The sequence below is a fragment of the Triticum dicoccoides genome, chromosome 2A (genome assembly GCF_002162155.2).
Source record: "Triticum dicoccoides isolate Atlit2015 ecotype Zavitan chromosome 2A, WEW_v2.0, whole genome shotgun sequence".
NCBI lineage: Eukaryota > Viridiplantae > Streptophyta > Magnoliopsida > Poales > Poaceae > Triticum > Triticum dicoccoides.
In genome coordinates this window covers 731,253,147-731,279,043 of record NC_041382.1, presented here as the reverse complement: position 1 = coordinate 731,279,043, position 25,897 = coordinate 731,253,147, and positions in this window count along the sequence as shown.

Here is a 25,897-nt window from a genome sequence, read left to right as displayed (position 1 = left end):
TCACTTGTCTATGAACTGTACAAGGGGTCCAAGTTTCCATATCCGAGGAATCCGGCTATTCGAATAGATAATGATAACCCTGCAGGGGTGTACTTCTTCACACACGCTCTCGCCACTTACCGCCCTGTACACGTCATGTACCTCGGCAACCTTCAAGCGGAAGCCGGGCGAGGGAGTCGGCCACGACCTGACTAACCGAACAAGTCTCTAGTCCAGGTTTATCGCCTATTCGGGTTCCATCCGCAAGGAGATCCGGCCGGGGTGTCGCTCACGGCCCCAAACGATGTGTGCAGGGTTCCCAAGCCCACCAACCGGGTGCCACTTGGTACACCGGGCCACTGTGCGTAGTCTGTCCCAAGCCCACCTGTACCGGGTGCCACTTGGTAGACTACTAACACTACCTACAAACACCAGAAACTAGTTGCAACTCCTGGACAGAGATCATGTTGATTAATAAGTCGAGAGGGGCACTTAAGCATTCCAATGTGTGGTAGTAGCTGGTCATGGATCACAAACACAGAACTCAGTTCCTGAGGACGGCTGCAATGAGACAACCCACCATGTACTCCTACATGGCCTCTCACCGCTACCTTTACCAAATCGTGTTCATACACTTAGCTCACACACAGTAGGACATGTTCACACGCCTCTGATTCATCCCCGGTGAATCAGACCTGACTCAACTCTAAGCAATAGCAGGCATGACAACAAACATGAATGAGTAGGCACAACAGGGCTCAAACAACTCCTACTCATGCTAGTGGGTTTCATCTATTTACTGTGGAATGACAGGTCATGCAAAGGATAAAGGGGTTCAGCTACCGCAGCAAGTATCAAATATGTCGTTGTTGTCCTAATGCAGTAAAAGAGAGCAGGAGCGAGAGAGTGGGATTTTATCGGAATGAACAAGGGGGTTTTGCTTGCCTGGCACTTCTGAAGATAACATTGAGTCTTCATCAGTGTCAACGATCACATCATCGGTATCACGTCTATCGAGAGGGGACAAATACCGGCAACACAGAAGGGAACACAATCAATGCAATGCACAATATGATGCATGATCATGACATGGCAAAATGAATGTGTTTTGAGCTAATGCAACTAAAACCAGATTAAATGAAGTTGGTTTGAATCCAAGATTCAAATTCAAACTCCATATGTGATTATTTAAATGCCATTTATTTGTTTTGTCCAAAACAGAGGACAAACATTGTTCAAACATGCATGAAAATGGTACAGATGGATTCCTTGAATTTTTCTGATAATTTTTCATATATAAATTATTTAATTTGGAGTTACGGTTGAATTTCTATGATTTATTGAAGCTTTAGGCATTTTCTGGAATTTCCTGATTATTTTTAAATCCAGAAAATACTTATTGCGTCAGCATGACATTGGCATGACGTCAGCAGGTCAACAGGGGCTGGTCCGGGTCAAACCTGACCAGTGGGGCCCACTGGTCAGTGACTTAGGTGACTAACAGAGTTAATTAACTCTAACTAATCAGGTTAATAGCCACGGGGCCCACTGTCAGTGTCAGCAGGGGGTCAAACCCGGGTCAACTCGCCGGAGTTGACCCGCGGCTCGTCGCCGGCGGAGCCAGAGACGGCGGAGGGGTGCGGGTTTCCTCCTCCGGCGACCAAATGGCCGGCGGAGAGCGTCTACGTGACGCGGGCGCTCGTCCGCGTCGAGTAGTGGCAGCGGCTGGGCCTAAGATGGCCGGAGTCGTCACCGGCGTCGACCGTGGCGGTCGCCGGAGCTCGGGCGAGCTCGGGGTTGACGCTACGGTGGCCGGGGAGGCTCGTGCGGGGCACCTACATGCTCTACGCAGCGCGGGGAGAAAGCTGAGCACAACAGCCGGGCCACTAGGTGGCCGGAGGCACGTCGGCGGCGGTCACAGGCGGCGGCAGGTTTCGGCCGAACTCGGTGCAGTTGCTGTGGTGCTCGAGAGTGATAACGGGAAGGGGGAGGAGGAAGAGGAGCTCACGGGGAGTCGGTTGGAGCAGACGGCAAGCTCGGGGAGGCGGCGACGGCGGCGAATCGACGGCGGCGGTCCTTGGTGGCCGAGGAGGGGAAAAGCGTCGGGACGGCGCTTCGGGGCTTCCGGTAGGGCGTGGGTCGGTGGGGAGGAAGAGGGGGTCGAGGCGGAGCCTCTGGTCCGGTCAGAGAAGCGAGGGGAAGGCGGTGGCTGCAGCTACAGCGAACGGCGTCGGCGGCTGCGCTCTGCTTCGGGAGAGGGGGCGAGGGAGGCGAGGCAGGGAGAGAGGGAAGAGGTGCACGGGAGAGTGAGGGGGTCAGGGGTCCAGAGCGATGCCGAGGAGGCTTCGAGGCGCCTCGGTGAGGCAGGCAAGGAGGGAGGTGGCGTGGCGAGCTCGGCGGCGTCGCGGTGTCCCTCCTCTGCCTACTGGCACGAGGAGGAAGGCGACAGGGGGGAGCGCCTGGTGGGCTGGGCCGCTGGGCCGGTCAGGTAAGCGGCGCCAGGTAAGTGGCCCAGGTGGCCTTCTCTCCCTTTCTATTTATTTCTGTTCTGTTTTTCTTTTATTTAATTCTGTTTTGCCACTGTTTTGAATTTTAAATAATTCAGACAATGCCAAAAACTCCTCTGAAAATATTTATGCTGCTTAATGGACTTTTCCAAAAGCTTATAAAATATTTCAGGGGTATTTGAAATTATATTCTAATTATATGAATATAATTCAAATTCAAATAGCTAATGAATTAAATCCAAAGTCCCAAAAATAATTCCTTAAAAATGTTCAATATTTTGGTTGGGACCAGAACCCTTACCAAAAATTATCAAACATTTAAGAAGAGCATTTTGGAGCAATGAATGAGATTTCTAGGGTTTTTGCCCCTCTTTTATTTAAGTTTTTGAGGCTTCCAAAATTCCTCAGTTCAGGTTTCAAAAATTTAAACATGATGCACACATGGAGCTAGCCTAGAGCACTACCAGCAGCTAGGGATGTGACAACTCACCCCCACTAAACAAGAATCTCGTCTCGAGATTCAAGCGTAGGGTAAGGTGAAGGGTAAACGCAACTAGTATAATCTTCACGATCCAGGGTGCACTTCAGTTGAACGTTGATTCATTCACCATCATTGTCTTGATGTCTTGCTCTGAGAAATCCTGCCAACATGACATGGAGGGAAGAAGGAGACTCTAGAAGGGTCGATCTTCTCGAAGATCGAACAACTCACGGAATGAGACATAGGACCATCTCTCGGGTTGAGACACGAGATACCCATCAAGAGGGGTGGAAAGAAACGGATGACGAAGGTTCACTAGGTAGACAACGATTCCACACCTAAGAAGGTGGTAAACGATTGTCCACGTAGCGAGGAGTTGAGTTGCCATGATACCACAACGAGACACCTTCGGAACCGTGACTCGTAGATATCTCCCCTTAAGTGGCAAAAAGAATTACCTTTGATTCAGAGATCATTGAGACTCTTTAAACCAACCTAAGGCAATTCTCGAGCAATCGTTTGGAGGGGTTCGGTGGAATGGCATACTCGGACTTGGATGATGTGGATTACCTTGTTGAAGACAACGTAATGGATGAATTTGCTTACCACCGGAAATGGAAGAGACCCATGGTAGAATGGCACATTGGCGGTGCAAGCTGGGAACAAAATGCAAATGCTGGGAATGATTCTGGTAACTAGGGAAGAACCCAACAATAGAGGGTGAATTCACTGTTTGAATAGATCATAGCATTGCCGAGGGAACTGAGAGCAAACCCAGCTAGAGCCGATGATAACACGTAGCGCTTGTACGTGCTCTCAAGAACTTGAGCATTTCCACAATCATCGAGGTTTTATCAGCATCCGTGTCAAGGATCCTGGCAACACAACATACTACCATGATGAATGATGATGGATGATGCGGATGCAAAAGAAGATAACACCTTCTCAGATTTCATCCTTCGCAGGGCCAAGGAAATAAAATCTGGATGATCGACCGAGAGACATTTAGCACTCCGCTTCTAATGTTTTCCTTGATGTGCTAGTGTAACCCATTCATAGAAATGGTCTGGTATCTAGGACATCAAGTAGAAGGTCGGACTTCGGGATCTCAAAATCCATAGGGGCAACTAGGGAGTAAATCCTACGAAATCCCTATGGGGAGGTGGCCAACTTCCTCAAACAAGATACTACAATAATAGGTCTTCCGGCTGGGTGTGTTGGCCACGACATCCACTTTACCGGTTATCAAGGGACCAATATTATAGTTCTTGGGAAATGTTCCAACTATCATATCTGCCTGAGATTCAGATCTGGTTGGTGTCAGGATATTCCAGACTCATCGAGTCTAGGAAGAAAAATGAAAGTTTGCAACACAAATCGACGAGATGACGTTGCGAGATTCTCGGGAAATGAACTACGATAGCAAGCTCCAAAACATGAGCTGGTTCTGCTACAAACATGTGAACATGTTGTCCCAGACAAGCACGACCACATGGTAGTCTTATAATAAACACTACCGAGTTCTGGTTGGGAACCATCATCAAGGATATCAAAGTTCTTGATTAAGCCCGGCTTAGCTCTTAAAAAGAACTCCTTCTCCTAGAACAAATCAGTCAGTGGCTTGGTGTGCTAGGATACACATATGGAATGAAGATGATCAGTCTATCAAACCACAGAATACTTCGCACGTGCATAACTGACTTTGGATGGTTCCAGAGGAGGTAAAACATGCTTTCTCGAATTCACGGCGGCAACTTACATCAAATGCACGTGAATCAAAGGAAGTCACTTCTTCCATCCAAACATATACCTCAAAGTTTCCAACAATAACTTAATGTTCAACAAAATCATGGAGGAGATAAGGATGTTGTCAATGGGCTCAACAACAATTCATCCGGGTTCCCTTTTTAAAAGGAATTCCATAGTTAAGTGAACACGATGATAGCATTGGTCAGATCCAAAAGATATAATGGTGTATGCTCGAGGGATCAACCACGAGGAAGACAACATTACGAACATCGTTGGTTCTGACTTGATTTGACGATAGCCCACACTCAAATCAAAGGATTGATAAGACGATAGGTCCAGCAACTGATCACAGGGACCAATCGATGAAGATATCATCTTTCTTCAACACACACTACACAAGAATATCCCTTTGGAATGAACTAAGTCAGGCAAGCTTTTATCTTCCAACCCTCCAAGTTGTCGTTTAGCTTAACCAACTAGCTCAGGGATATCTAACACCGATTCTTGGAGAGAAAGTGGTTCACAAGAAACCAACTTGATCACGAGCTCAACATAGCGGTCAGGTGACAACCTGGTAATACTTCCGAGAAGATCTTCGGAAATCACGAACCACCGATATGTTACTAAGCTCGAGAACAATCTTGCTTTTCAGGGCAAGATGATATGATCAAATGAGCGAGGACTTGACAAAATCCTAACTCATCAATCAAAGAGTGCACCAGGAAATAAGGACTAGGTAGCACGATCAATCTTAGAATGGGGATTCAATAACCAACATACTAAGAATAAGATTATTGTCCATTAACTACCAAGCAATGGGGTTGCTAGGAGTATTGAGCTCACACATCATGATGCACTTGTCGGCACTCCGGCTGCAACAACACGGAACCGAGGAATGAAAAAGGATGGCGAGAAGTATCACTATGTCAAGAATTCACAAAAGGTGGTGCAATTCTCATGAAATTCCTGTCATAAAGAAGGTAATACTTCAGGGTAGAGCAGACCAGAAGCTAGATTGTAACTTGATCTGCGGAACACAACTACTTTGACCCAATCCTAAATATGGATGAGGTACTGGAGTTTGTTTCTCCTATTCATTCTGAAATAGAATGGCTTGGCGGACCACAAGGGTAATAGGCATTGACGAACGAATGCACGCATACTCTTGACTATCAATTGATAGACGAGGGCCAGAAAACAACTAAAGAGGGACAACTCAAAGGAACATATAACTTTCTGAGTTGTGGATGCATAGATTAGTATGTCGAACCAAGTTCAACATAATTCTTCCGGATAACCCATGCAGAAAGGTTGAGCTGGCAGAGTCGCAATATAGAATGGAGAACTCATAGAGGGCCTGTTGTGATCTTTTGATCCAACAAACTTCTGCCATAATGGTTCATGGTATTTGGAAGAACGATATACCACGGACCTCGAGGACTAACGCAAAGGTTACTAATAACCTAAGGGAGCTGGCAATTACTATCAACATGATGTAAGTAGGGTGAATCTCGGGTCCAAAACCCAGGAATAGAATACCTACTACTAAGTGGCATCACGGGATGCTTACGAGAATGATGGCCAGAATCATCACACTAGGACACAAATCATGGCTAGACCACTAGATGATCCCCTAAGCACTTAGGGTCATAATAATAATTCCAACATATATGTCGAGGCAATAATTACCTCAACACACCGATTAGTGTGGTTAATCTGGCCCAAAGGAACATCGAAGCGGGAGGAAGGAATTTGCAAATTGCTTCAAACTATTTAGAAACCTGGGATGACTCGGACAGCATAACGGCTGTAAATGCTCAGAAAAGATTCGAGACATACTACAAAATGGTGGCATAACCACTCAGAAGCACAATATCAAGGTTCCGAGATCAACAATTAACATACGGAGGTAATAGGAACTGAACTGAGACTTAAATCCAACAATCTTATAAGTCTACGGATTAGTAACACGTGATCCTGATAGAAAGAAGAGATAGCCTAGTTCTTAATCCCCGTAGAGGAGAAGATGATGACTCAGATCAGAAGGCCATGAGGTATAAGGAGTAAAAAGAGCCTTACGTTCCATCCCACAATCAATTCCCTTATATAACTAAAGAATTTCTAGACTCAACTTCGACCAGTTTGGCTTGGTAATCCTACAGGCAGTCAAGCTCTGATACCAACGCTGTCAGGACCCCGACTCAATGCCACATAGATCTAGCATGTAACCCTTCATATCACTTTGCGGCCTCACGCACGGTATTCCCACGGGTGTCGCCTTACCTTTACCCGGGACCGTTTGCGCCTTTTGGCACACGTATATGACAGTGTCGCTAGCATCTATATGATAAGGAGCCCGGGCTGACATGGCTAGTCGTAAACCCAAAGTGGCACAGACTTACAGGGACAGGCATCCATGACCCAGCATCGAACGTGTCAGTCATCAGCGAGTGAATCCAGGCTGTAGCACTGGGCTAGCAGGACTCCGGTGAACCAGGCTGTAGCGGGCTAACAGGACTCCGGTATTCATCGCGTGACATTTCCCGAAGGGACAGACACAGGAACGAAGAAGGACACATGCCGGCCAGCCTAAGTGTTCCGGAGCAGTAGCAAGCTACCATGGCTCGGTGGAAACACTAGGAGACATTTCCCGGTAAGAGAGGCTACTAAAGATAAACAACTAGATAGTCAGATCCCACACATACCAAGCATTTCAATAACATACACACAATATGCTCGGTATGTGCAATACAACATGGCATCACAAAATGACTCTATGACTCAAGTAGTTTATTCAATAGGCTCCGAGGAGCGAGACATTACAAACATGGGTCTCATGACCCAACAATCAGAGCATACAAGTCAAAGCACAAGCGGAAGCTATCATGTCTGAGTACAGACATCTATAAATGAAAAAGGCTGAGAAGCCTGACTATCTATCAGATCCTGCCGAGGGCACAAGATCGTAGCTGAGGTATCAAGCTAAACGTCGAAGTCCACGCGGAACTACTAGTGAGACTGAAGTCTCTCTGCAAAACATAAAATAGGCAAACGTGAGTACAAATGTACCCAGCAAGACTTACATCAGAACTATCTACATATGCATCATTATCAACAAGGGGTGGAGGGGTTTGACTGCAGCAAGCCAGCTTTGACTCGGTGGCTATCCTGAACTACGACTGCAAGCAACTCTTTTGAGGTGGCGCACACGAGTCCACATATTCATCAACCAATACACCACTATGGATCCGCTCCCGTCTCCCTACGAGAACGCCATCCATAGCACTCACGCTTATCTTGCGTATTTTAGAGTATCCACTTTCACTTGTCTATGAACTGTACAAGGGGTCCAAGTTTCCATATCCGAGGAATCCGGCTATTCGAATAGATAATGATAACCCTGCAGGGGTGTACTTCTTCACACACGCTCTCGCCACTTACCGCCCTGTACACGTCATGTACCTCGGCAACCTTCAAGCGGAAGCCGGGCGAGGGAGTCGGCCACGACCTGACTAACCGAACAAGTCTCTAGTCCAGGTTTATCGCCTATTTGGGTTCCATCCGCAAGGAGATCCGGCCGGGGTGTCGCTCACGGCCCCAAACGATGTGTGCAGGGTTCCCAAGCCCACCAACCGGGTGCCACTTGGTACACCGGGCCACTGTGCCTAGTCTGTCCCAAGCCCACCTGTACCGGGTGCCACTTGGTAGACTACTAACACTACCTACAAACACCAGAAACTAGTTGCAACTCCTGGACAGAGATCATGTTGATTAATAAGTCGAGAGGGGCACTTAAGCATTCCAATGTGTGGTAGTAGCTGGTCATGGATCACAAACACAGAACTCAGTTCCTGAGGACGGCTGCAATGAGACAACCCACCATGTACTCCTACATGGCCTCTCACCGCTACCTTTACCAAATCGTGTTCATACACTTAGCTCACACACAGTAGGACATGTTCACACGCCTCTGATTCATCCCCGATGAATCAGACCTGACTCAACTCTAAGCAATAGCAGGCATGACAACAAACATGAATGAGTAGGCACAACAGGGCTCAAACAACTCCTACTCATGCTAGTGGGTTTCATCTATTTACTGTGGAATGACAGGTCATGCAAAGGATAAAGGGGTTCAGCTACCGCAGCAAGTATCAAATATGTCGTTGTTGTCCTAATGCAGTAAAAGAGAGCAGGAGCGAGAGAGTGGGATTTTATCGGAATGAACAAGGGGGTTTTGCTTGCCTGGCACTTCTGAAGATAACATTGAGTCTTCATCAGTGTCAACGATCACATCATCGGTATCACGTCTATCGAGAGGGGACAAATACCGGCAACACAGAAGGGAACACAATCAATGCAATGCACAATATGATGCATGATCATGACATGGCAAAATGAATGTGTTTTGAGCTAATGCAACTAAAACCAGATTAAATGAAGTTGGTTTGAATCCAAGATTCAAATTCAAACTCCATATGTGATTATTTAAATGCCATTTATTTGTTTTGTCCAAAACAGAGGACAAACATTGTTCAAACATGCATGAAAATGGTACAGATGGATTCCTTGAATTTTTCTGATAATTTTTCATATATAAATTATTTAATTTGGAGTTACGGTTGAATTTCTATGATTTATTGAAGCTTTAGGCATTTTCTAGAATTTCCTGATTATTTTTAAATCCAGAAAATACTTATTGCGTCAGCATGACGTTGGCATGACGTCAGCAGGTCAACAGGGGCTGGTCCGGGTCAAACCTGACCAGTGGGGCCCACTGGTCAGTGACTTAGGTGACTAACAGAGTTAATTAACTCTAACTAATCAGGTTAATAGCCACGGGGCCCACTGTCAGTGTCAGCAGGGGGTCAAACCCGGGTCAACTCGCCGGAGTTGACCCGCGGCTCGTCGCCGGCGGAGCCAGAGACGGCGAAGGGGTGCGGGTTTCCTCCTCCGGCGACCAAATGGCCGGCGGAGAGCGTCTACGTGACGCGGGCGCTCGTCCGCGTCGAGTAGTGGCAGCGGCTGGGCCTAAGATGGCCGGAGTCGTCACCGGCGTCGACCGTGGCGGTCGCCGGAGCTCGGGCGAGCTCGGGGTTGACACTACGGTGGCCGGGGAGGCTCGTGCGGGGCACCTACATGCTCTACGCAGCGCGGGGAGAAAGCTGAGCACAACAGCCGGGCCACTAGGTGGCCGGAGGCACGTCGGCGGCGGTCACAGGCGGCGGCAGGTTTCGGCCGAACTCGGTGCAGTTGCTGTGGTGCTCGAGAGTGAGAACGGGAAGGGGGAGGAGGAAGAGGAGCTCACGGGGAGTCGGTTGGAGCAGACGGCAAGCTCGGGGAGGCGGCAACGGCGGCGAATCGACGGCGGCGGTCCTCGGTGGCCGAGGAGGGGAAAAGCGTCGGGACGGCGCTTCGGGGCTTCCGGTAGGGCGTGGGTCGGTGGGGAGGAAGAGGGGGTCGAGGCGGAGCCTCTGGTCCGGTCAGAGAAGCGAGGGGAAGGCGGTGGCTGCAGCTACGGCGAACGGCGTCGGCGGCTGCGCTCTGCTTCGGGAGAGGGGGCGAGGGAGGCGAGGCAGGGAGAGAGGGAAGAGGTGCACGGGAGAGTGAGGGGGGTCAGGGGTCCAGAGCGATGCCGAGGAGGCTTCGAGGCGCCTCGGTGAGGCAGGCAAGGAGGGAGGTGGCGTGGCAAGCTCGGCGGCGTCGCGGTGTCCCTCCTCTGCCTACTGGCACGAGGAGGAAGGCGACAGGGGGGAGCGCCTGGTGGGCTGGGCCGCTGGGCCGGTCAGGTAAGCGGCGCCAGGTAAGTGGCCCAGGTGGCCTTCTCTCCCTTTCTATTTATTTCTGTTCTGTTTTTCTTTTATTTAATTCTGTTTTGCCACTGTTTTGAATTTTGAATAATTCAGACAATGCCAAAAACTCCTCTGAAAATATTTATGCTGCTTAATGGACTTTTCCAAAAGCTTATAAAATATTTCAGGGGTATTTTAAATTATATTCTAATTATATGAATATAATTCAAATTCAAATAGCTAATGAATTAAATCCAAAGTCCAAAAAATAATTCCTTAAAAATGTTCAATATTTTGGTTGGGACCAGAACCCTTACCAAAAATTATCAAACATTTAAGAAGAGCATTTTGGAGCAATGAATGAGATTTCTAGGGTTTTTGCCCGTCTTTTATTTAAGTTTTTGAGGCTTCCAAAATTCCTCAGTTCAGGTTTCAAAAATTTAAACATGATGCACACATGGAGCTAGCCTAGAGCACTACCAGCAGCTAGGGATGTGACAGGTGTCTCTGGGCCCACTCGGTAGGACATCATCATAATGTGCACAATGTGATCAAGGAGTTGATCACGGGATGATGTGTTACGGAACGAGTAAAGAGACTTGTCGGTAACGAGATTGAACAAGGTATCGGGATACCGACGATCGAATCTCGGGCAAGTATCGTACCGCTAGACAAAGGGAATTGTATACGGGATTGATTAAGTCCTTGACATCATGGTTCATCCGATGAGATCATCGTGGAACAAGTGGGAGCCAACATGGGTATCCAGATCCCGCTGTTGGTTATTGACCGGAGAGTCATCTCGGTCATGTCTGCATGTCTCCCGAACCCGTAGGGTCTACACACTTAAGGTTCGGTGACGCTAGGGTTATAGAGATATTAGTATGCGGTAACCCGAAAGTTGTTCGGAGTCTCAGATGAGATCCCGGACGTCACGAGGAGTTCCGGAATGGTCCGGAGGTAAAGAATTATATATATGAAGTGCTATTTCGGCCATCGGGACAAGTTTCGGGGTCACCGGTATTGTACCGGGACCACCGGAAGGGTCCCGGGGGTCCACCGGGTGGGGCCACCTGCCCCGAGGGCCACATGGGCTGTAGGGGGTGCGCCTTGGCCTATATGGGCCAAGGGAACCAGCCCCAAGAGGCCCATGCGCCAAGAATCAAGGGAAAGGAAGAGTCCTAAAGGGGGAAGGCACCTCCGAGGTGCCTTGGGGAGGAGGGACTCCTCCCTGGCCGCACCCTTCCTTGGAGGAAGGGCCAAGGCTGCGCCTCCCCCCTCTCCCTTGGCCCTATATATAGTGGCGGGGAAGGGAGGGCAGCCATACCTGAGCCCTGGCGCCTCCCTCTCCCTCCCATGACACATCTCCCTCCTCCTGCGGCGCTTGGCGAAGCCCTGTTGGAATCCCGCTACTACCACCACGCCGTCGTGCTGTTGGATCTCCATCAACCTCTCCTCCCCCTTGCTGGATCAAGAAGGAGGAGACGTCGCAGCTCTGTACGTGTGTTGAACGCGGAGGTGTCGTCCGTTCGGCGCTAGGATCATCGGTGATTTGGATCACGACGAGTACGACTCCATCAACCCCGTTCTCTTGAACACTTCCGCGCGCGATCTACAAGGGTATGTAGATCCACTCCTCCCTCGTTGCTAGATGACTCCATAGATAGATCTTGGTGACACGTAGGAAAATTTTGAATTTATGCTACGTTCCCCAACAGTGGCATCATGAGCTAGGTTTATGCGTAGTTTCTATGCACGAGTAGAACACAAAGTTGTTGTGGGCGTTGATTTTGTTCAATATGCTTGCCATTACTAGTCTTATATTGATTCGGCGGCATCGTGGGATAAAGCGGCCCGGACCGACCTTACACGTACTCTTACGTGAGACTGGTTCCACCGACTGACATGCACTAGTTGCATAAGGTGGCTAGCGGGTATCTGTCTCTCCCACTTTAGTCGGATCGGATTCGATGAAAAGGGTCCTTATGAAGGGTAAATAGCAATTGGCATATCACGTTGTGGTCTTTGCGTAGGTAAGAAACGTTCTTGCTAGAAACCCATAGCAGCCACGTAAAACATGCAAACAACAATTAGAGGACGTCTAACTTGTTTTTGCAGGGTATGCTATGTGATGTGATATGGCCAAAAGGATGTGATGAATGATATATGTGATGTATGAGATTGATCATGTTCTTGTAATAGGAATCACGACTTGCATGTCGATGAGTATGACAACCGGCAGGAGCCATAGGAGTTGTCTTAATTTATTTATGACCTGCGTGTCAACATAAATGTCATGTAATTACTTTACTTTATTGCTAACCGTTAGCTGTAGTAGTAGAAGTAATAGATGACGTGACAACTTCATGGAGACACGATGATGGAGATCATGATGATGGAGATCATGGTGTCATGCCGGTGACAAGATGATCATGGAGCCCCAAGATGGAGATCAAAGGAGCTATATGATATTGGCCATATCATGTCACTATTATTTGATTGCATGTGCTGTTTATCATGTTTATACATCTTGTTTACTTAGAACGACGGTAGTAAATAAGATGATCCCTCATTAAAAATTTCAAGAAAGTGTTCCCCCTAACTGTGCACCGTTGCGAAAGTTTGTCGTTTCGAAGCACCATGTGATGATCGGGTGTGATAGATTCTTACGTTCACATACAACGGGTGTAAGACAGATTTACACACGCAAAACACTTAGGTTGACTTGACGAGCCTAGCATGTGTATAGACATGGCCTTGGAACACAAGAGACCGAAAGGTCGAGCATGAGTCGTATGGTAGATACGATCAACATGAAGATGTTCACCGATGTTGACTAGTCCGTCTCATGTGATGATCGGACACGGCCTAGTTGACTCGGATCATGTAATCACTTAGATGACTAGAGGGATGTCTATCTGAGTGGGAGTTCATAAGATGAACTTAATTATCCTGAACATAGTCAAAAAGGTCTTCACAAATTATGTCGTAGCTCGCGCTTCAGTTCTACTGTTTAGATATGTTCCTAGAGAAAATTTAGTTGAAAGTTGATAGTAGCAATTATGCGGACCAGGTCCGTAAATTGAGGATTGTCCTCATTGCTTCATAGAAGTCTTATGTCCTTAATGCACCGCTCAGTGTGCTGAACCTCGAACGTCGTCTGTGGATGTTGCGAACATCTGACATACACATTTTGATAACTACGTGATAGTTCAGTTAAACGGTTTAGAATTGAGGCACCGAAGACGGTTTTGAAACGTCGCAAAACATATGAGATGTTTCGAGGGCTGAAATTGAGATTTCAGGCTCGTGCCCACGTCAAGAGGTATAAGACCTCCGACGATTTTCTTAGCCTGCAAACTAAGGAGAAAAGCTCAATTGTTGTGCTTGTACTCAGATTGTCTAAGTACAACAATCATTTGAATCAAGTGGGAGTTGATCTTCCAGATGAGACAGTGATGTTTCTCCAAAGTAATTGCCACCAAGCTGCTAGAGCTTCGTGATGAACTATAATGTATCGGGGACATATATGATGATCCTTGAGATATTCGCGATGTTTGACACCACAAAAGTAGAAATCAAAAAGGAGCATCATTTGTTGATGGTTTGTGAAACCACTAGTTTCAAGGAGGGCAAGGGCAAAAAGGGATGCTTCATGAAACGGCAAATCAGCTGATGCTCTAGTGAAGAAACCCAAGGTTGAATCCAAACCCGAGACTAAGTGCTTCTGTAATAAGGGGAACAGCCACTAGAGTACAATTACCCTAGATACTTGGTAGATGAGAAGGCTGGCAAAGTCAATAGAAGTATATTGGATATACATTGTGTTAATGTGTACTTTACTAGTACTCCTAGTAGCACCAGGGTATTAGATACCGGTTCGGTTGCTAAGTGTTAGTAACTCGAAATAAAAGCTATGGAATAAACGGAGACTAGCTAAAGGTGAGCTGACGATATGTGTTGGAAGTGTTTCCAATATTGATATGATCAAGCATCGCTCGCTCCCTCTACCATCGAGGTTGGTGTTTGCGTTGAGCATAGACATGATTGGATTATGTCTATCGCAATACGGTTATTCATTTAAGGAGAATAACGGTTACTCTGTTTATTTGAATAATACCTTCAATGGTCTTGCACCTAAAATGAATGGTTCATTGAATCTCGATCGTAGTGATACACATGTTCATGCCAAAAAGATAGTAATGATAGTACCACCTACTTGTGGCACTGCCACTTAAGTCATATCGATATAAAACGCATGAAGAAGCTCCATGTTGATGGATCTTTGGACTCACTCATTTTTGAAAAGTTTGAGACATGCGAACCATGTCTATTGGTGTATATGCATAAAGAAACTCCATGCAAATGGACCATTTGGACTCACTTGATTTTGAATCACTTGAGACATGCACATCATACCACATGGGCAAGATGACTGAAAGCCTCGGTTTCAGTAAGATGGAACCAGAAAGCAACTTGTTGGAAGTAATACATTTTGATGTATGCAGTCCAATGAGTGCTGAGGCATGTAGTGGATATCGTTATGTTCTTACTTCACAGATGATTTGAGTAGATGTTGACTATATTTACTTGATGAATCACGAGTCTAAATTATTGAAAGGTTCAAGTAATTTCAGGGTGAAGTTGAAAGATCGTCGTGACAAGAGAATAAAATATCTATGATATGATCATAGAGATGAATATCTGAATTACGAGTTTTGCACAGAATTAAGACATTGTGGAAATTGTTTCACACCTAATACAGCCTGGAACACCGTAGTGTGATGGTGTGTCCGAACATCATAACTGCACCCTATTGGATATGATGCATACCATGATGTCTCTTATCAAATTACCACGATAGTTTATGGGTTAGGCATTAGAGACAACCACATTCACTTTAAATAGGGCACCACGTAATTCCGATGAGGTGACACCGTATGAACTATGGTTTAGAGAAACCTAAACTGTCATTTCTTAAAAGTTTGGGGCTGCGACGCTTATGTGAAAAAGTTTCAGGCTGATAAGCTCGAACCCAAAGCGGATAAATGCATCTTCATAGGACACCCAAAACAGCTGGGTGTACCTCCTGTCTCAGATCCGAAAGCAATAAGGGATTGTTTCTAGAATCGGGTCCTTTCTCGAGGAAAAGTTTCTCTCGAAAGAATTGAGTGGGAGGATGGTGGAGACTTGATGAGGTTATTGAACCGTCTCTTCAACTAGTGTGTGGCAGGGCACATGAAGTTGTTCCTGTGGCACCTACACCAATTGAAGTGGAAGCTTATGATAGTGATCATGAAACTTCAGATCAAGTCACTACCAAACCTCGTGGGATGACAAGGATGCATACTACTTCAGAGTGGTACGTAATCCTGTCTTGGAAGTCATGTTGCTAGACAACAATGAACCTACGAGCTATGGAGAAGCGATGGTGTGCCCGGATTCCGATAAATGGCTCGAGGCCATAAAATCCGAGAGAGGATCCATGTATGGAAACAAAGTGTAGACTTTGACAGAACAGCTCGATGGTCATAAGGCTGTTGAGTGCAGATGGATTTTAAAAGGAAGACAGACAATGATGGTAAATGTCACCATTAAGAAAGCTCGACTTGTCATTAAGATGTTTTCCGACAAGTTCAAAGAGTTGACTACGATGAGACTTTCTCACTCGTAGCGATGCTAAGAGTCTATTGGTATTATATTAGCGATTACTGCATTATTTATGAAATCTTGCAGATAGGATGTCAAAACATTGTTTCCTCGACGATTTTCTTGAGGAAAGATTGTATGTGATACAACCGGAAGGTTTTGTCAATCCTGAAAGATGCTAATAAGTATGCAAAGCTCCAGCAATCCTTCTAGGGACTGGAGTAAGCATCTCGGAGTTGGAATGTATGCTTTGATGATGATCAAAGATTTTGGGTTTATACAAAGTTTATGAGAAACTTGTATATCCATGGAAGTGAGTGGGAGCACTATAGAATTTCTGATGAGTATATGTTGTTGACATATTATGGATCAGAAATGACGTAGAATTTCTGGAAAGCATATAGGGTTATTTGGAAAGTGTTTTTCAATGGAAAGCCTGGATTAAGCTACTTGAACATTGAGCATCAAGATCTATAAGGATAGATCAAAACGCTTAATGGTACTTTCAAATGAGCACATACCTTGACATGATCTTGAAGGTGTTCAAGATGGATCAGTCAAAGAAGGAGTTCTTGCCTGAGTTGTAAGGTATGAAGTTAAGACTTAAAGCTCGGCCACGGCAGAAGAAAGAGAAAGGACGAATGTCGTCCCCTATGCTTCTGTCATAGGCTCTATACGGTATGCCATGCTGAGTACCGCACCTGATGTGTGCCTTGCCACATATCTGGCAAGAGGGTACAAAGGTAATCTAGGAGTAGATCACCAGATAGCGGTCTAAATTATCCTTAGAGGAATAAGGATATGTTTCTCGGTTATGGAGTTGATAAAGAGTTCGACGTAAAGAGTTACGTTGATGCAAGCTTAACACCTATCCTGATAGCTCTGAGTAGAGATACCGGATACGTATAATGGAGCAACAATTTAGAATAGCTCCAAGTAGAACAGTTATTTGAAATGGCTCCAAATATAGTGTAGTAGATACATCTACAAGATGACATAGAGATTTGTAAAGCACACACGGATCTGAAAGATTCAGACCCGTTGACTATAACATCTCTCACAAGCAAAGAGACTTGCCGGTAACGAGATTGAACAAGGTATCGGGATACCGACGATCGAATCTCAGGCAAGTATCGTACCGCTAGACAAAGGGAATTGTATACGGGATTGATTAAGTCCTTGACATCGTGGTTCATCCGATGAGATCATCGTGGAACATGTGGGAGCCAACATGAGTATCCAGATCCCGCTGTTGGTTATTGACCGGAGAGTCATCTCGGTCATGTCTGCATGTCTCCCGAACCCGTAGGGTCTACACACTTAAGGTTCGGTGACGCTAGGGTTATAGAGATATTAGTATGCGGTAACCCGAAAGTTGTTCAGAGTCCCGGATGAGATCCTGGATGTCACGAGGAGTTCTGGAATGGTCCGGAGGTAAAGAATTATATATAGGAAGTGCTATTTCGGCCATCGGGACAAGTTTCGGGGTCACCGGTATTGTACCGGGACCACCAGAAGGGTCCCGGGGGTCCACCGGGTGGGGCCACCTGCCCCGAGGGCCACATGGGCTGTAGGGGGTGCGCCTTGGCCTATATGGGCCAAGGGCACCAGCCCCAAGAGGCCCATGCGCCAAGAATCAAGGGAAAGGAAGAGTCCTAAAGGGGGAAGGCACCTCCGAGGTGCCTTGGGGAGGAGGGACTCCTCCCTGGCCGCACCCTTCCTTGGAGGAAGGGCCAAGGCTGCACCTGCCCCCTCTCCCTTGGCCCTATATATAGTGGGGGGAAGGGAGGGCAGCCATACCTGAGCCCTGACGCCTCCTTCTCCCTCCCATGACACATCTCCCTCCTCCCGCAGCGCTTGGCGAAGCCCTACTGGAATCCCGCTACTACCACCACGCCGTCGTGCTGTTGGATCTCCATCAACCTCTCCTTCCCCCTTGCTGGATCAAGAAGGAGGAGACGTCGCTGCTCCGTATGTGTGTTGAACGTGGAGGTGCCGTCCGTTCGGCGCTAGGATCATCGGTGATTTGGATCACGACGAGTACGACTCCATCAACCCCGTTCTCTTGAACGCTTCCGTGCACGATCTACAAGGGTATGTAGATCCACTCCTCCCTCGTTGCTAGATGACTCCATAGATAGATCTTGGTGACACGTAGGAAAATTTTGAATTTATGCTACGTTCCCCAACATGTTTTATTTTTGATCAGGACATTTTTCTAACCACCACCTTTTTCTATGCGAATGGGCATTTTGTCATGTTTTATAGATGTATACTGCGTGATAACATAACTGCATTGATTACACTTACGCACTGCGTTGTGTACAAATCAGAACTAAAACATTGTATACATGTGTGTACTTCATCGTTTTTTGCGTGTCTTTGCTATATGCTTCGGCGGTCTGCATTGCGCTACGGAATGCACTACATACTTCTACCGCACCGTACTGCATCTTGTTTTTGCCGGTACTTATTGCAGTCCCTTGCACGGGACGGGTAGGGAAATGGGAGGGAGGGGGGTGCGGGGGCCCCCCACTTTTTTTTGAACTTATTGTTTTTTCTTAGTCGGTTTTGTTGGGCCTGTGTTCGGGTAGTTCAGAGACGCATGTACGTTGTCAAATTTTGTGTGGCTGGGGCTGGTATCATTTGGGTGATCAGTTTTTATTCTTTGTATGCTTTTTAATGTTGTGGAGTGCACTGCTTTTTCGTAAATCATCGGTGCACTGCATTGATCATGGTTATGTACTAGATGTGAACTTCATTCCTTACTGCATGTACAGTTCTCATTTTTGTTCCCGTGTTTTTACTTTTTTGAAATCTTTTTTTTCGAATGTACGGGACTGCACTGCTTAGCAAATTACAACTGTACTGCATTGTTTATGATACTGTACTGCATGTTAGTGTGCTTGCGCACTGCGTTTACTTTTTCCGCGTTCGCGTTTTTCTTCATCCCGAAAAAGAAATGCATAATGGCGTACTACATTCCGTATAGAAATGCACTGCATTTTTTCAGCAGTGCGTACTGCATTTGTTTTTTTACCTGTGCTTACTTCACTGTACGGGAGGTTTAAGGGGAGAGCGGAGGGGGGGCACATTGTTTTGTGTGGCACTTAATTGAAGGTAGACTTTTTTTCGGATGTGTTTTCTTAACATGCGTTTTGTTTTTGATTTTAACTTTTTTTACGAATTGTATGTATTTTATTTGTTGTTTTACCGTTTGAACTTCATGATTCTTCACAGAGAACTGCATCATGTTTTTTTGTTGTTTTTTAGTAATATGTGTGTTTTGATGTAAACTGGCTTATTTTGTCCGGGCTGTTTTTGGGCCGGCCCGTTATTTGTGACCCTTTTTGCGACACGTGGGCCTCCTACGTATCGTTTCCAGGCTATTCCACCGCTCCGCTGTCAGAGAAAGAGATCGAGAACAATCCCCTCTCCTCTCTTGCAGTTTCTCCCGAGGCATCTCTCCCTCGGGCAAAACCGCCGTAGCGCGCACCAACCGCCATCGCCCGGAGAACCGCCGCCCTCAAGAGGTCCTTATTCCTGCATTCAGCGTCGCTGTCCGCTTCGTGAGCCCTTGCCGCTGTGCTCCCGCAGCCCTTTCCTGTCTGTTCCCGTCGCCGCCCCCCCTTCCCCCTTCCCGCCGCCGTCGCTGCACACTTTTCTTCGGTACGTTCCGCTTGGCTCGGTGTTGATTGTCCCCTCGCCTTGTTTTTGTGATTCTTGTAGTTGCTGTAGCTCTTTTTGCTTGTGTAATTTTTCGTAGGCAGTCGATTTTATCTCGTTTTGAAGTCGATAGTTGTGTGTAGCAATGCGGATCTAGGGTTTCGTGAGATTTTTGCCGATTTTGTTGCTTATGTCTGTCACTTCGTCCTTTGTGTTGCAGGGAAACGCTATGTCTTCGCCGAGCAGGCCGAGAGAAGGAGTTCAGGGTATGTGGAGTGCTTATTCGTTAGGCTTTGTTTATTTTCTTTGGTGTTTATCTAGTTTCCTAATTCATCCTGCATATTGGGTTATGCTCTGTTAGTTGTCAGCGTTCGTTTGCATTATTTTGTCATGTGATGTTTTTGTAATTTATTTTTTCTTGTTTTTTTTTTGAATCTAGCAGGTGATTGCAGTGCTCATAATGATACACCAATTGTCTCTCCTTGTCCTGGTGGTAAGGATCATGGTGTCGAGGGAGGACATCAAGTGAATTCGCCGATTGAATCTTCTCCTATAAGTGTGGCCCCTTCTTCTGGTATGTGATTAATTTGTTTATTTTTGTGTATGCTTTGTTTTATCTAGTTCGACATTTTTGTTGCGAATATCCGTGAATTTAGTATATGCAGCACTGCATTTTATTTTTGTATGTGAATTCCAGTGTATGTACTTGTGAACTGCATTGTTGTTTTATTCAAATTTTTTGTACAATGCATTATTTTTTATTTCGAGTTTATGGTTAAGCACTACATTTATATGTCTAATTGTACTGCATTTGTTCTTTTTGTGCAATTTATAACGAGCATAGACAAACTTTATTTTGACGCAGTGTCTGTTTTCCATGCTGGGGCGCCTGGGTTTGAGGAGGTTACTCAATTGATTGGCCATTATTTTGCAGAGGGTAATGTTGGTGTGAGCTTTGATCAGAGACGTCCTGTCTTGTCTGAAACACAGTCGCAGTCTGTTGATGGTACAAAGGAAGTTACACAGGATTGGATGGTCCCGGAACAACTTCGTCAATATGAGTTGAAGCAAAGCAAGAAGAAGGTTTGCTGAAAAGGAGAAGCAGAGGAGAACTACAGATGGTGCCAAGGGTGGTAAATTTGGCAAGGTGAAGAAGAGGTTGAGTACTATTGCTGAGGAAGGTGGTACACCTCGGTGGAGTCCACATGTTGCTGGAATGAAGAAGAATCTTGGCAAGAGAACCGCTGAAGTTGGTGGAAGTGATGATCCTCAGCGCAAACGACTACATGTCACTGAAGGTCCCAATTCTGATGACGACGACTTTGTGCTTGTTGATTATGTGAAGGGTGTTCATCCTTCTAGACGCAAAGACTGTGGTTCATCTAAGAGTGTACCCAAGCGTGCCCATGATGATGTCGACGAAGATATTGGTGGTGATTCTGGCGAGGAGGTGGATGCTGGTCCAAAGGTTTGTTGAAGTGCACTGCATTTGTTTCCTTCATTTGTTATTCTTTCTATATTTTCTATGTCTCTCTTTTTATGCCTAATCTTCTAATGTGGGCTGCATTTCCCTTTACACAGAGGAAGAAGTCTAGTAAGAGCAATGCAACTGAAGATGATGGTGAGGGAGATGATTCTCGATTTAACAAGACCGTGCGTTTGTCGCTTCCCACTGTTTGCAAGGCTGCTTCTTTGTTGAAAGAGGCGCATTGCAACCATGTTAGGGATGCTGGATTTGGTGTTGTCTTTGATCTGGCAGTAAAGAAAAATGTGTCGCGCATTCTTATGTGCTATTTGATGGGAGTGATTGACCCTGCCACTATGTTAATGGACTTTGGGAATGGCAGGGTTCTTCGAATCAATCGTGATGCAGTTCATCACATTTTTGATTTACCTATGGGACGTCACACTGCACCCATGCCTGCTTCCAGCGGTCATGATGAATCGTTGACTGCCCTCAAGGATGAGCTTGGCTTTGACCGTTCAAAAAGTATAGGTGTCAAGGACTTGCTTGAGAAGTTGAAGGTGTTGGTGGAGGAAGATGATTATGTGAGTGTTGACCTTGCTGTGAAGGTGTTCTTCCTGATACTTTACCAGAATTTGCTGTGCCCGGGGCCTATAGTTCATTTGGGTAGAGTTGCTGCGATGGTAGAGAACATGGATTATGCGGCTATGGCTCAGATGGACTTTTGTCAGCTTGTTGTTGATGAGTTGCAGGAAGCTGTGGTTAGGTGGCAATCAGAAGGCAGCAAGCAGAATTGTGCAGAGGGTTGTGCCATTGTCCCCCTGATTATGTATCTTGACTGCTTGAAGCTTCGCAAATTTTCAGTCATGCACACGTTGACGCCACGCGCGTCGTACCTGATGACCAAGGACCTGATGAAGTTGTACAATGAGGATGTGCTTGTGAAGGGAAAGATTTACTTGGAAAGTTACAAATTTGGGAAGCTGCCGGTTAGTGCAGCAGATTTTTTAATATCAGATTTTTTTTAAAAATGTCCAGTCATTATAAATGTGAACTCTTCTAGTACTCACATGTGTACTTCTCTTTGCGTGTTGTCTTTTTTTGCAGTGGAAGGCGTCAGGTGATATTGTCTACAACCGTCCTGTTGCAGTTGTACACGGCAGCTCTGATGTGGGGCCTAGCATTCATGATAGGTTTTATGAGCCTATCTGTAGTCAGCTTCCTGCCTGTGATGATGAGGTGCCGCATACTCGTGGTTTCATGGCTTGACAGGTGTTTGATAATACAAGCTCTTATAAACAGACATTTGTTGGCGGCAAAAAGCATGAGGAGATTGATGAGCTTCTTCTGAAGGTTTTGAAGCTGACTGAAGATTTGCCAACCTCTGGTGACAGGTTGAGGACAGTTGCTGGTTTTTTCCCTGTTGGCCATGGCCCACGAGATGAAGATATTGTTGCTGCTCACAATTTTGATTGTGGTGTGATTGAAAGCCTGAAGATTGCAGTGACAAATGTTCGTTCTTCGTATGCTCAATTGAGACATTCACAAGAAGAAAAATGCGGTCGGTATGAGAAGGATGCTGGGCATATTGTGGATGAAATGATCCATCAGGACGCTGGCGTTGGCGCTGATAATGTATGTTCTAGGTTTTTTGTGGTTTTGGACCTCTTTTTTGTGTATTATGTTGACTGCTCCTCACTATTTTTGTTTTTTTTGTTATAGGCTGGAGTGGAATCTTCTGGTGTCGATGGAACTAGACACGATGGAGTTCATCAGGTATAAATACTCCTGCCATGTCTATTCTGCCATGCTTCCCTTTTTATTTGAACTTACATTTGTTTGGTTCCCATATTTTTTGTGTACTTCTCTGTTGTGAAGTGTGTACTGCTTGTGCATAGTTGGAGTTTTTTCTTTTTCGGTCGGTACCATCTTATTTCTCGTTTTTGGTTTGTTCTATGCCCGTAGACTGGTGTCGCTGCTCGTGATGTGCACAAAGAGACTTACGATTGCTCTGGGAAGGATGAGGTCTTGGGTGAAGCAGCGTCCCCTCTGGATGTTGTAGCTGATAAGGTATAGTTGTATTACTTGTTCTGTTAGTGGGTTGTAATCTAATTTTTTGTTGTCTGTTATAAACTTGATGTACGCTATTATGTTCATCCATATGCATTTTCATTTGCGTATGTTAGCTACAATAGTTTTACATGTGTGATCTTCACTGTTTGACAGAAGTGAACTGCAGTTCTTTTTGGCATGCGTGATCCATACTTATTTACGTACGTGAGCTTCAGTATTTAACATAACTGAACTACAGCGTTTGTCAAAGCGAACTGCAGTTTTTTTATGTATATGTGGGTTGCAGTTGTAGTTGTGTTTGACACACGTGTGTTGGTGTTGTTTTGCATATGTGGACTGTAGTTGTTATGTGTATGTTGCCAGCAGTCTTTTGACATAAGTGTGATGTGTGTTGTTGTGTTGGTTATCCCCATGCTTATTTTTGTGTTACTGGGTGTTTTTTAAACTTTCCACAGGTTGGAGAACAAAACGTGGAAGTCCATGTTGATCTAAATCAGGGCAGTTGTGCTGTTGATGGCCGTGTTAGTGTTGATGCTTCTGTATCGGTTGCCGTTGAGTGTGTAGATCCTTCTGTAGCTCAAGGATCCCATGATGTTGTTCCCACCAGTCGGCATGAAGATTCTGATGTTGGCATTGAAAAGCCACCAGAGAATGTTGCCCCTGCTGCTAGTGTTGTTGCTTCCCCTGTCTCTCTGGTGTCCAATGATGTTCCGGAAGTATCGATAGTGGAGCCTCATGTAGTTGAAGTATCTAAGGAAGCTGCTGTTGACCAGACTGTTGTAAATCGAGAGAATGTTGATGTTCCTGCAGAAGGAAAGTCCAGTGAGGTTGTGGTGGATTCGTCGCAACCTATGCAAGAAAATATTTTGCTCGGTTCTGAAGAACAGCAGCCTGAAGACTCTGACACTGAAGGCAAGAGATTTTTTTAACGGTGCAGTTTGATGTTTTTCTCATTCATGTTGTTTAATTACTATGGTATCTATATTAGATGTTTAATGATAAGTGAAACTTTGATCTTTTGTCTATAATTTTCAAAATAGCTAGTAGAATTCCCTTATCTTAATATTTAAACTTCATTGTTTGTATAAGTGAACTTCATCTTTTTTATTACAAATGATGAACTCCCTGTTGTGACACCGTCGAGCATTGATCCAGCTCTTCTGAAAAGATACAATGAGTTGTACGCTGCTGTTACAAGGGCTCGGAACGACAAGAAGAAAAAGTATGGTTTTCTAGAAAAAAATTTGTTCATATGTATTATCTAATTTTCGTATTTACCCGTTTTTATTTGTTGTTATTTTTTTTAGTATCTTATGTTTGAGTTTTTCATGAAAAATTCAGGGACATGATTGCTTTTAAAACTGAGATGGGTGATATTAGCATTGGCGAAGTTGGTCAATCCTTTTGGGATAAAGGGATGCTCACTACAAGGCTTGTAGATCTTGGGGTTTCTTTGCTGGTAGATAAGTTTAAGAGATCTCTGACAATGGTTGTCCCGTACCATATTTGTGTAAGAATGCAGAAATTTTTGTTTTATTTTTTTTCATTTTCTTTTCTGATTTCGTGCGATGACTTCTTTTGCTTATTTGATTTTTGGTTTTGATTTGCAGACAAATATTTGGAATGGTGGTACTATAGGCAGGAGTGTTAAAATGATGTTCTCTTCAAAAGTCGAGGAGCGTGTTGATAAAAAGGATATGGTGAGAGATGTTTTTATGTGTATTTTGCCTGTTTTGTTTTTATAGCGTTCTGTTTTTTCTTGTTATAATAATTTTATTTATTTTTTCATGCTTCCAACGGGTCCTTTTTTGCAACTTTTGATTCGCCAGATACGAGGGGTGGTGTTGGTCATTATTGTGTAGTTGCGTTAAATGTGAAAGAAAGGCGGTTTGAATTTCTTGACTCGCTCAACAAACCTGGCAGCCCTGATGCGGTCAGGGTTTTTAGGAGGATGGTTAAAAATATCAAGCGTGCATGGAAAGAAGGTAGCTTGAGTTCTGATGAGCCGCTAAATCCTCCCACACTTGATGGATTTGTGTTGAAACATGTCATTGTCCCATTGCAACCAAATGGGTGCGTTCTTTACAGCCCTTCTGTGTCATACTGTTCAAATTTTTTTTCTTTCACTTAATTTTTGTGAAACTGATGTTTTTTATTCTTTTTATTGCAGGCATGATTGTGGATTCTATATGTTTCAATTCTTGCAGACATGGGATGGTGTTCGAGTTGCTAAGTTTGGGGTAGAGCACATTGGCTACATCAGAAAGGCCATGCTCTATAGCTGGCTAACATCGAGGAAGTGTTGCCTTGATTTAACATCACTTCTAATTTTTGCAGATAAAGGTTGTTTTATTGAACTTCCTTATCCTCGCTTTATTTTATTTTTGACTACTGTTTGGTTCCGCTTCTTTATGGGCAAGTGGGCTGCATTGTTATTTATATGTGGGCTGCATTGCTGTATACAAGTGCGGGCTGCATTGCTGTAGAGAAGTGGGCTGCATTGTTCTTTTATATGTGGGCTGCATTGTTGTATACA